This window comes from Saccoglossus kowalevskii, chromosome 7 (assembly GCF_978046115.1).
Source record: "Saccoglossus kowalevskii chromosome 7, keSacKowa6.1, whole genome shotgun sequence".
NCBI classification, from domain to species: Eukaryota; Metazoa; Hemichordata; class Enteropneusta; family Harrimaniidae; genus Saccoglossus; species Saccoglossus kowalevskii.
In genome coordinates, this window is record NC_140647.1 from 22,048,179 (window position 1) to 22,061,675 (window position 13,497).

Here is a 13,497-nt window from a genome sequence, read left to right on the forward strand (position 1 = left end):
ATCTTAGGAGGTACCAACTGTTGAGAAATAAGTGTGACCTTTGTTAAACCATCTACCTTCAGTCAAAAGAACTTCATGAGAAGGCTAAATGCTTGCTGCCAAGCATCGCAGAGAAGCACAGTTCCTATATGATGTAGGACTAAGAATAAAGTGGCCTTTCAAAATTGAGATAATGACATTAATCTGCAATGGGAAACTTTGGTAAATAATAATAAACTGACTGAAAAGAAGCAAAAAAAAATTAAGTGTTTCATGCAAGTGAAAGAGGTTGAAGTTGTAATTTTGTTTGCATGTGTCTTTAAATATCCAGAGTTATGGGGGGCAACCAGAATTGTAATTGCATGTTACAGCGTACGACATGTTTGGAGTTTGAACAAATCCTTGGGAATCTGAGCAGTTGCTTGGTTGGTGTGGCTTGTTAGCTGGTGTATATATCTAGTAGCATCCGCTTTTGTGTGGGCTTTAAATATGAACACAACGCTGAATGCCATCAAATGAGTTTTGAGACCATAGTGATGATGATGCATATATTGTGGAATATAGAAAAAAAGGTCTGCACCCTGTGTACACAATATGGTTATGACCTAGACATATCTCACGAATATTATTTTATAGTGCAATTATTAATAGAAAGCATTTATTATGAATCCCTGTAATTGCGTATATTCGGTCTTGACCCTCTGACTCTGTTTTGTGGTCATTTGAAAACTATACACACTTTTTATCATACTAAGCTGGTCACCAAATTTAACATGTTCTTTTTACTGTGGTAGCCAGCCTAAATAAGTTTCGATTGTATACAACGCCGCCAGTGGCTGCTCCTTGCGTCCAGGAGCTTCTGAAATCACCACAGCTAACTGAGGGCGCTATACTTCTGAAAAATGCGTCCATAACGTGACGTCTCGAATTTGCATATACTGTACATCCTAACAGCAGAATCCAGGTCAGGTTTGCCTTTCAAGGTTAAACGTACACATTCATAGTCCTTCCAATGGTATTTACAAAGTAGATACGACTACACCTTGCACGGGGTAGGGGCCTAAACCCCCCGGCCTAAACCCGGGTTAGAAGGGTGCCACTGCGCCATTAAAAGTGTGCAGGTTTTCTAGTGAAATCCAGGCCCTTTCTATTGGTCAAGGTTTATTTTATTATAGACCCAAGAAAGAGAAGTATATGCCAGTGGTTTAATGGGGGAATCGTTGAAGACCACAATTTACCAATCCAGAAATATCATAAAGCAACCACCGCTATCACTATTGTATACAATGATGTGTTTGACAAGCCTCAATTGTCCAATCATAGCATTGCATTATTTACATAAAATGCAGGCCACTGCAAATGAATGTAACAGTTTGTACATCTCTTATGCAGAAGGTAAGCATGCACGTGGTTGAAACTATTAATATGATGTGTATATAACCACAGGCAAGGCTCCAGAAGGAGTACCTACACTTTATGCAATTTTTTTTAAATTATGCTAATTTATTCATGACGTAGCAATTTCTTTGCTCATGAATATTCATTAATTTGTGGGTCAATACATTTTAAAAGGGGCGATATATTATTTTGGGGGGAAGAGTTAGAAAGGGGGATCAGTAATCCTTAGGGGGTCAATACAAAAGGGACCCGTTTGGAGTGCAGCCATGCTCCTCGTGTCTGTTGTTGCACGTGACCTACAGCTGTCAGCTGTGTTCGTTCTTCGACGACTTCGACTGGCTTCCATGTATGAGGTGAGAATACCGCCAAAATTAGCTTGATGTCATTATTTGAACATTGTTCAGTTGTTTGGTCTTTATTTGGAAACTAGTTTGGTTATTATTTGGTCATTATTCGGTTATTTGGTCTTTATTTAAACTTTATTTTGCGCTTATTCCATTATTGCGTTATTACTGCAGCATCGTATTGCTATTGTTTCATTATTTCAATTTTATTTCTTAATTATTTCATTATTGTGTAATTGCTACAATATTATTTCGTCATTCTTTCATTATGTTACAATTGTGTCGTTATTTAGACATTATCTTGATATTCAATTGTCATAAGATTCGGTTATTTTCACGTCCAAATGTCTTGACATTCGGTTCGCTTGACTTGCGATTACCTCAACATTCGGTTCGCTTTACTTGCGATTACCTCAACATTCGATTACCTGACCTACATTAGCTGACCCCGCTATACATGTAGTATTCAATTCATAGTCCCGGGCCGCCTCCGATAAAGCATTGCTCATGATGGCAATGTAGCCTTTGTAAAAGTTAGCGGGAATTTCAAAATGATGGCCGTTTCATCAACATCCAGGGCTGACTGAAGTCGTCAGAGCCTGTCGTGACGAAATAGCAAATGCCGCAAAACTTGTTGTTGACACAACGCGCTCCTAGCGAAATTCGCGAGAGATGATCCGACTAGATCATTGGATGATGACCAGAATGTGCCAAGAACCAATCACAAGACTAGTTACCGTGTCGCGAAATTTGAAAGAGCAACCAATATTCTTCAAGATGGTATTTTTTTTTATAGATTTCATTTTTCATTCTTTTCGCCTGTTTTTCCAGTTCAAAAATGTGAACTGACTGGAGCCTTCATCCCTTGTCTATTTCTAATACCAGTACACTAGAGACCAGCCGATCACGCCCCCCCGCCCGCTCATAGGTGCCAAGTATAGTTTATTATAGTTTCTGGGCTCCCTGTGGTATAAGCTGTGAAAAGTAAAATTAACAATTCGTTTCTGTTGACGAGGCAGCCTGTTGGAACTGACCCCGGCATTAAATCATGCAGGACTGTGTTACAATCAGGTGCAGCCAATGGAGCTGTTCATTGGAAAGGCTGTTCCAAGGAAGTTTTGTTAAGGGCAGAGGATTTTTTCTATTTTTTGTAGGGGGCGGGAAATATCAGTACAGTGGGCAAGGCAGATTTCTTAAAAAAATATAAGGACAAAGAAACTTTTTTTTAGTGGGTAGGGTACTTACATAAAACATATCGCAGGGTGGACAAAACGACCTTTAGGGCAGGGTATAATAAAAAACGCATTGGGGGAAATAACAGTGAAAATTTATTCCAGCTAAAAATAAAATATTTTACTCTGTATCAATTAGTCTTTTCGAGCCCGAAATAAGATACTAGTAGTTGGCCCTAAAGTACTCCTAACCCTAAGTCATAACATCTCAGACTACTATAGTAACATTGACATGCCTGCATCAGTGTTTTTTTATTTCATTCAAAAGTTTTAGGGACACAGAAAAAACACGCAGAGATAATTTTCCCTTGTTTATACTCCACAATACTCCACACAAAGAGTAATTTGTCAGTCGTGGCGAGTATGTGTGACAGTTTATTACTTCTGTGTGAATATAATAAAATTATGTAATTTTTGGTACGAAGATATGGTGGCCCTGAAAAGGACCGTTTAGTTTAGTTTTGTTAGAAAACGATATGAATTTACTCCAATCTATGACCCGCGTATGTGTGTGTGTGTGTGGGGGGGGGTCGATCTTCTTAGCTGTGAAACTGAAACGGACACGTCGTGAAAATTACAACTCAACCTCGATTTATTCTTATTTATTTATTCCTCAATTGCATACATACACTCATACATAACTCAGACAACCAAAATTGGGTCAATTGTATTAAAACAATTCTCAAAGACCTTAATATGGAACATGAGTGGGAAAATGTAAAGATTAATGAGAACAAATACCTAATAAATAATGTTACTACAGCACTTGAAACAAACTTCAAAATAAACAGTAGGGAGTCTCTAAACAATGACAATAAAGGTATTAACCACAGAAATAAACTACGTACTTATAGAAAATTAAAAACTGAATTTGGACTTGAAAATTATCTGCTGACAGTAAATAACCCACTACACAGATCATCAATGACCAAACTTAGATTAAGCGCACATGTTTTACAAATTGAAATAGGCAGATACCATAAAATTAACATTATCGAAAGAAGCTGTCTTGTATGCAATACTATTGATATTGAAGATGAAGAGCACTTTCTGTTAAAATGACAGTTATACAAACGTGAAAGACAAATCCTTCTCAACACAATTAGACAGTGTTCTGAGGGCAACACTGATACAAGATTTATTAATATACTATACTAGGCACAAAGAATACTGTCATGCTAAAATGTCTAGCAATATATATATATAAAAAAAAGCAAATTAAAAAAAAAACAGCTGCCTCACAGATATCTCAATAAGTAATCCTAACATTCACTTTATTAATTTGCATTTCTAACCCACTTTCGGGCAAGTTTGTTGTTTTAGTTTCGTTTAGTTTAGTTTTTTATACTAGTGTATCTTTTTTTTATTCTGAATGTTTCTGACATGGAATGACAACCATGCTTTATTGTACTTAGATCTATGCCACAGTGGCAGCGGCAGCGGTCGCCCCACGAAGAAAATTTTCCCCTCAAAATGCAGGAAATAGCGTTTTAGAGGGTCCAGATTTCAAATGTGTGCATGCCCTCGGGCCGAACCCCCTAGAGGTTGTGAGCAGATCTCGCCCCGGTGCAAAATTTCGTGCCGCCCCATCTGAATTACAGATGTGAACTAAAACTAGTGCCAAAAACATACAACGTTACCATAGATCCCGTCGAGTAACAATTTTTAGGGCGGAGGCGTTCACATTGACCCAATAGGAATACGGTGTTTACTCCGATGTTCGAACAAATATCGGCCAAATTAATGATCGGTTTGCTTACGAGTAGTTTCCTATAGGATTACGTGCAAAACATGAAATGCGTAGAAAACATGGTTATGAAATGATGATTTTAAGAAGTATACTGTCAATAAATGTGATATGAATAAACACAAACATACATTAGACTATAAACCATCAAAGTTTATATATAAAGATCGATAAAACGAATAAATCCCACCCACACATACTGATATTTCTGGAAATTACGTAAATACATTGTGTGGTGATACTGGACAGCAAATGTTTATAACCACAGTGTCATCTATCGAGAACATTGTACAGCAAGCGAAATTTCACAGTTACAACTGCAACCCAATTTATTTAGTCCATGGCGCAACTTATGAAAACCCGTTGAATCGCTCCCCATCTACTAAATAGCAAATTTCTAGTCAACCGTCGGAAACCCTCAAATTCATTGCCAATGCAGTTGTTACAAACGGAGACATCCGATTTCGTAGCGCCTTGAAATGAATGGCGCGCTACAAATCAGCCGTACAAATATATCGGCATTTTGACAATAATGGAGTGAACGGAAAAAATCACGCCCATAACAGGAATATGTCTGTCAATAAGTACCTGAGATAAGAGAGGCCGGGAATGAGAATCAGAATGATACATGGTTCAACTTTTACTAAAAAAAGAACCGTGATGGCACTACCAAGTCCGCTGAAATGCCGGTTATTGACCGTGTCAGCTTCACTTCAGTCATCGCATTTGAAGTAATATTCTCTAACCAAGTTTGTGTTATTTGATATTGCGTCACGACAGGTTCTGATGACCTCAGTCATTTCCATGTGTGTTAGTAAAACGACCATTATTTAGAAATTCCCGCTAACTTTTACAAAGGCCGCATTGCCATCTTGAACAATGTTTTATCGGAGGCGGCCCGGGACTATGAATTGAATACTACATGTATAGCGGGGTCAGCTAATGTAGGTCAGGTAATCAAATGTTGAGGTAATCGCAAGTCAAGCGAACCGAACGTTAAGGTAATCGCAAGTCAAGCAAACAGAATGTCAAGACATTTGGACGTGAAAATAACCGAATCTTATAACAATTGAATGTCAAGATAATGTCTAAATAACGACACAATTGTAACATAATGAAACAATGACAAAATAATATTGTAGCAATTACACAATAATGAAATAATTAAGAAATAAAGTTGAAATAATGAAACAATAGCAATACGATGCTGCAGTAATAACACAATAATGGAATAAGCGCAAAATAAAGTTTAAATAAAGATCAAATAACCGAATAATAACCAAACAAGTTTCCAAATAAAGACCAAACAACTGAACAATGTTCAAATAATGACACCAAGCTAATTTTGGCGGTATTCTCACCCCATATCCATGTGGGGTAGTATTCTTGTGTTCTGTTTTTCTGACTTGAGTTCTTGAATCCGCTGTTATATGTTTTTAATGTCTTTTGCAGGAGTGACGAATCCGTGATTCGAACTTGCGATCTTTGAGTTCCCAGGGCACTGTCTTGTCCACTGTACAGTACTACGAGTGTCTTCACACAAGAGATTCATAGGAGCACTGTCTTCACTCGCATTCAAAAATCTAACTAAACATACTGGATTCGAACCAGCGATCGCTCACATAGAACAAATCAACTGAGCTATGTAGGTAGTTATGCCAATTGAATAACTTGTTGTCATATTTAGCTTTATTGCCAAATAGTGTTTACAAGAAAACGATGGGCAGGCATAGGAATTAAACCCGGGTCCTCCTGATCACTGTGTAGACAACTGAACCACAAGACTACATATGATTGACTGGACACGTTTGCATTTAATAAGACTATATAGTGTGTATATATATATAAGTACAACATATTTCTATTATTGAGTTACAATTGTCCAAAAAATTGCCAATTTTGTGTTTTAGCGTTATTACCAAATAGTGTTTACAAGAAAAAGAAAGGCAGGCATGGGAATAGAACCCAGGTCCTACTGATCACTATGTAGACAACTGAACCACAAGACTACATATGATTGACTGGACACGTTTGCATTTAATAAGACTATATAGTGTGTATATATATATAAGTACAACATATTTCTATTATTGAGTTACAATTGTCCAAAAAATTGCCAATTTTGTGTTTTAGCGTTATTACCAAATAGTGTTTACAAGAAAAAGATAGGCAGGCATGGGAATAGAACCCAGGTCCTCCTGATCACTGTGTAGACAACTGAACCACAAGACCACAATTGATTGACTGGACATGTTTGCATTTAATAAGACTATATAGTGTGTATATATATATAGAAATACAACATATTTCTATTATTGAGTTACAATTGTCCAAAAAATTGCCAATTTTGTGTTTTTACTTGTGTAAACTATATGCATGCCATAACCCGTTAGTGTACATCCTGCCAATTGGGTGTTTGCCATTTGCGTTGCCCATACCTGACCCGACCCTAACCCTAATGCCAAGACACGTTACTGTTAATAATTCCGTTGCCCATACCTGACCCGACCCTAACCCTAATGCAAAGACACGTTCCTGTTTATAATTGCTCAATAATGATACTCTGTTGTGCACTATCTGCGGGTAAGTTGCATTGATGTCAACTGATTAAACAAGTCGCGTTTAAGTAATTTCCACTAAATTGATTAAATTGTGACAATAAATGTGTGGACAAATATTTGAGATTAATTTTGGTGTAGACAACTCTCGTTTAATTAATTCCCACAATTACAAGTAGTTAAATTGAAAGAATAAATGTGCGGACAAATATTTTAGACTTATTTTGGTGTAGACAGCTCTCGTTTAATTATTTTACACCATTACAAGTTGTTAAATTGAGAGAATAAATGTGCGGACAAATATTTTAGACTTATTTTGGTGTAGACAGCTCTCGTTTAATTATTTTACACCATTACAAGTTGTTAAATTGAGAGAATAAATGTGCAGACAAATATTTTAGACTTATTTTGGTGTAGACAGCTCTCGTTTAATTATTTTACACCATTACAAGTTGTTAAATTGAGAGAATAAATGTGCGGACAAATATTTTAGACTTATTTTGGTGTAGACAGCTCTCGTTTAATTATTTTACACCATTACAAGTTGTTAAATTGAGAGAATAAATGTGCAGACAAATATTTTAGACTTATTTTGGTGTAGACAGCTCTCGTTTAATTATTTTACACCATTACAAGTTGTTAAATTGAGAGAATAAATGTGCGGACAAATATTTTAGACTTATTTTGATGTAGACAGCTCTCGTTTAATTATTTTACACCATTACAAGTTGTTAAATTGAGAGAATAAATGTGCGGACAAATATTTTAGACTTATTTTGGTGTAGACAGCTCTCGTTTAATTATTTTACACCATTACAAGTTGTTAAATTGAGAGAATAAATGTGCAGACAAATATTTTAGACTTATTTTGGTGTAGACAGCTCTCGTTTAATTATTTTACACCATTACAAGTTGTTAAATTGAGAGAATAAATGTGCGGACAAATATTTTAGACTTATTTTGATGTAGACAGCTCTCGTTTAATTATTTTACACCATTACAAGTTGTTAAATTGAGAGAATAAATGTATGGACTAATATTTGAGACTTATTTTGGTGTAAACAACTCGCGTTTGATTAATTCCCACAATTACAAGTTGTTAAATTGAGAGACTAAATGTGTGGACAAATATTTTAGACTTATTTTGGTGTAGACAGTTCTCGTTTAATTATTTTACACCATTACAAGTTGTTAAATTGAGAGAATAAATGTATGGACTAATATTTGAGACTTATTTTGGTGTAAACAACTCGCGTTTGATTAATTCTCATAATTACAAGTTGTCAAATTGAGAGACTAAATGTGTGGACAAATATTTTAGACTTATTTTGGTTTAGAAAAGTCGCATTTAATTTACTTCACACAAATTACAAATTATTAAAGTGGGAGAATAAATGTGTGGACAAGTATTTGGAACTTATTTTGGTGTAGACAACTCTCATTTGATTAATTCAAACAATTACAAGTTCTTAAATTGGACAAATATTGACCATTATATTTATGAGTAAATACCTGTTGTTTCATTAATTTCCACCTCTACAAGGTTGTTAAATTGAGAGAATAAATGTGTCGACAAATATTTGATACTTATTTAGGTGTAAGAACTCGTGTTTGACCAACTTCTACTATTGAAAGTTGTTAAAATAATGAAATAAATATACTGGTATCATTGGATATTTGATTTAATTGTGAAACTTTCTAACAAAATGTTAACTGCTGGCTTCGAACCATCAATCAACAATTCCGTAGACACAGTATAAATTCCACAACACCACAGAAGATATTCGTCTGTTGCCTGAGTTGTTTTCGTAATATAGGGAACGCGGCCATCCACACTTTAACAAAACCAGTTTAAGACGTAAGTTACTTTATTATTTATTCTTTCAGTTTTATATGGTGGAGTTTTGTATGGTTTATTATTTGTTTACTTGTTTACGGTTTGAGAGATTTCAGTTCATTTGATTTACGTTTTTACGGTAGCTCTGAGCGGGACTCGAACCCACTGTCTTTTCAAGCTATTTTTGTTTTATTTTGATTGCACGCTTGTGTACCACGCCACGACGTTGGTCGTTAAGTAGTATTCATTTTTCTAACTACTCCAGTGTTCCGATGAGTTGAACGGAAAAGCCAAAACGATTGCTGGTTTCTGATTGCTTCGGTTCTGGTGAGTGTGTATCTAATGTGATTCGCACCCATGTCGTTTGTATTGGGCGTTTTTTAATTTCCCATGTTGGCTACGCCGTAATATGCAACCACTTCCCCGTTTTATTGTGATTTTGAGAGTGTTTCATGATCTCTTTCTCACCCGTCACGCCATGACCCAGTTTCAACGACACGGTCATTTTGGAACAGAGTGCGTGACCCTCGGCGTGACCCGACTGACTATATGAGCGTTCTGTTCAACTGTTAAGCTAGGATTTATTACCGTTATTATAATTATATTGTCACATAATTTGTTTTACCTTATGTGTAATGTCTTAAGTATCTTTATTGTAATTTGTATATACCAATTCGTATATACCGAGGAAACGCCGTCGATTGAAGGTCATGTATTTTGTGACGTCACCAATTCGTGTGTAGGTACGGCTTCTAGATCCGTGCCACTTATTTACATATGGAAATTTATATATTTATAATTGGGATCCATATTCTTTTCAATTGTTGTGGGCCAATTTGTGCTAGCTGTAGCCTACTATAACATTTTATAGCAGAATCCCCAATTTAATGTTTAAGCCATAATCAATACCAAATCATTAATATTGTACGCAGACACCTTAAAAAGTAATTCAGTTTTTTCCAGTCATTCATCTGTGAGCAGCAAATGGAGAATTCGTGAATTTGCCAAAATCATGCACAACTAATTCTGCAGAAGTTCAAGTTTCTTCAAATCCTAGTGTGGTGTTTCATGGTTACAAACTTAAAGCGGGAGGGTCGTCACGTGCGCACGCGCGGGAATCCCAAGCGACGATAACAACATACGCTAAAAACGCAAAGCCTCATGGGTAGACGCTTGTTTGTAAACAATTACATGCTATGGCCAACTGACGCATGCGCAGGTGACGACTCCCACGCTTTAATAATAAAATAAAATGAATGTTGATATCCTAGCAACGCTTTCTAAAGTAATTAATCAAGTTGCGTGATTATTCATTTCTTGAATAACTCTCAAACCCAGGTCGTCTTCGAAGGAATACATGTACATACATCCGCTGTGCATAGCTCTTAACAATAGATTGTGGATAAACGATATATCTAACTGCAGAGTGAGTGTTTTGAGAACCAACAGACGTGAGATTTATACGAGATCTCAACCGACTAACATCCTTCTGTGTGGTCACCAGGTTTTATTGATTAGTTGCAAGAATTGTTAATTTGGTTAATAATGAACGTAAATGTTGATCTTAATGTGTGAGTGCGAGGTATTTTGGGATAGGTTTTTTTTTCAATAATGTCGAACTTCAAATGTCGTTTAAAGAACACCGTAAAAACCCAGTGAAGTTTGAGATTGCAGTTGATTTTGATCGCTCGAATCCAGTGTGATTTAGTAATATTTTTTGGATGTATAAATACAAACTGATTTAATTGAGTTCATAATATTAATTTCTACATATCATTGTTTTCTGTTGGTATATAATGCATGTAACCGGGAGCGGAGGTTATTAGCATTCAGATGCCAAATTCAACTATTGTCACTGAAAGTCGAATGTTGTTCCTATATCCTATATAATTTGTATTATATTAGCAATTATGTCTATTTGGTCACCTTGAACTATTGGGAGTTTGTGCTACTAACTGAATTGTGAACACAGGTGGATACTTTCCCCGGTATTTTTTGAGTTTTTTATTCCGTTCTATTGCAGCCGTTTTCAATAGCCGTGCCTGTGGTTATGGGTTTGTGATGACATTTGGATAGAAATCAAGGACCGTATACCGTATACCGTATATTAATCAGGGCATGGTAGGGAGGCAATAAACCGTACTTGTAATTGCAATTAGACAACCACAATTGCATTTGCGTAATATAAAACACTCAGCCAGAACTAGAATATATCTATAACACAAATCCTCAAGGATAGAATATTTTTGAGCACTGAAATGCATTTCCCATCACCTTGCCACATTTTTGCTTTACATTTTCATCAATGGGATTTCCGGAATTCGATGAAAACATGACAAACTCCATTTAAAAATGTTAATGTTAATGTTAAATGTTAAAAATGTTAAATGTTAAATGTTAAAAATGTTAAAAATATATATATATATACTGCTTCTTTACATTGGCATTAATGGGTTAATTATTTATAAATTATTATAAATATAAATATTTCAAATATCAACTTGACAGAATATATAATTTAAGTAACAATTATATTATACTCTAAATATATTTAGTTAAATTGAATCCTAGTTAATTATGTTCGTTCATTTAATTACCCCATCAGAGTTGTTTGCACTCAATATAGATTGTTTAGATAGTCGTGGCATTATAATATGCTAATTATAAGAAATAAATACATTAGATATGATTATTGATGATTTTTATTTTAAGGCTTCATTATAAAATTTGGAAAAGACATTGAAGAAACTTCAAAGTAAGAATTGTAAAGAAAATTATTACCTATAATCGATGCTCGTGAACGTTTGATTTCGACAAATGGGTGCAATGCCAGCGACAAGTATTCTTAGATATTGTTTCTGTTCGAATACTAGCAGTTAATGTATCGTTGCTTTAGATTATCCCGACCATTCTTGCTCATTTTGGTCTGAGTGAACCCGTCGATGAGGGCGCTAAAATATCGCCGACTCGGCCGTTAGTAACTTCCATGATCGAACGTAGTGCAAGCTGTTCGATCCATAATAACGTACTATAATACTTATTTCTACAGTTACTTGATTAGAATTAAAAAAAGCTAGTAATATACTGCAAATACTTTATTAGTCCCCCAGACTTATGTTTTGACCTCCGTGTGTCTGTGTGTCCGTGCTTCTGTGCGGGCGTCCGGACCTGTATCTTAGAAATGCCTGGACCAATCACAATCAAACTTCACACATACATCATACATGATATTATACATATGCACATCAATTTGTTTCACGATCTGATTCAAGATAACCGAATAGTGGCCATTTTTGTTCTAAAAATCATTAAAATCAAGCATTTCTGGATGGATTTTGTTGGTACATACAAACTTTTTGTTGGTACAAACTTGGTACATACATTAGACATTACGGGTTCCTGGTGCACCTTATTTTATTTTTTAGATCGGATTCAGATTGGCTGACTAGTGGCCATTTTGTTTTAATGACTGTTTGTTTGACTGACTATGTTCAAACTTTATATATTCATTATACATCAAAATGACTGATTTTGTTTTAATTAATGCTGTTCCAGAGCAATATCTCTCAATACTCGTTTGACGATCAGATACAAATGTCAATCATTTAAATGTTAAACAATCATCATAATCATATTCCTGACATGATTATATTTTAGCTATATTACTATAAACAAAACTACTAGTATATATCTTAAATTTGATAACTAACGGGGACTGTGCCATGGATGGCTTGTTTTCGCTGATGAAATATTCAGTGAAAATAAATTTTATACAAAACACCCACAATTTTATTTCAGCGGAAATAAATTTTACATTATCCAGGTTTACTATCATTTTTAATTATTTTTAATTACTTGTCATTCTTTTACGTGTGAACATTGTTTTACAATAATTATGTGGACGGAAAACTTATCCATTGGGAAGGTCAACTGGTTACTATCAAGACACTCCACCAACAAAATCATCAGTTTACTATATTGCCTTAGCAATTTCCCAATCAAGTTTTAATAACCACTGAAACTTCATGGTCAATTTACTAAAAATAATCAAATAAATTCGAATGTAATTTAGATTTGCTTCATGAAACCCATTTGCAGTTGGAGCCTTGCTCGAGCTTCTCAGGTCACTTGCATACTTTTTCAACTGTGGGTATAAAATCAGTGTACCCACGAGCCTTTGCATTTTTAGCGTGTCCTGTTATCGTCACTCGGGACTCAATTCTCGGGCGTGCGCAGGTGACGACCCTCCCGCTTTAAGGTACAGGCTCTCACATGGAAACATTTACAAGAATGTTGAAGTACGTGCAACGCTTTCGGTGTTTTACTGTCATTAAAATGTTTACACAAAGTGTAATGTCCAGAATTTATATTTGCATGACACATTTTTTACAGTTTCGCTCAG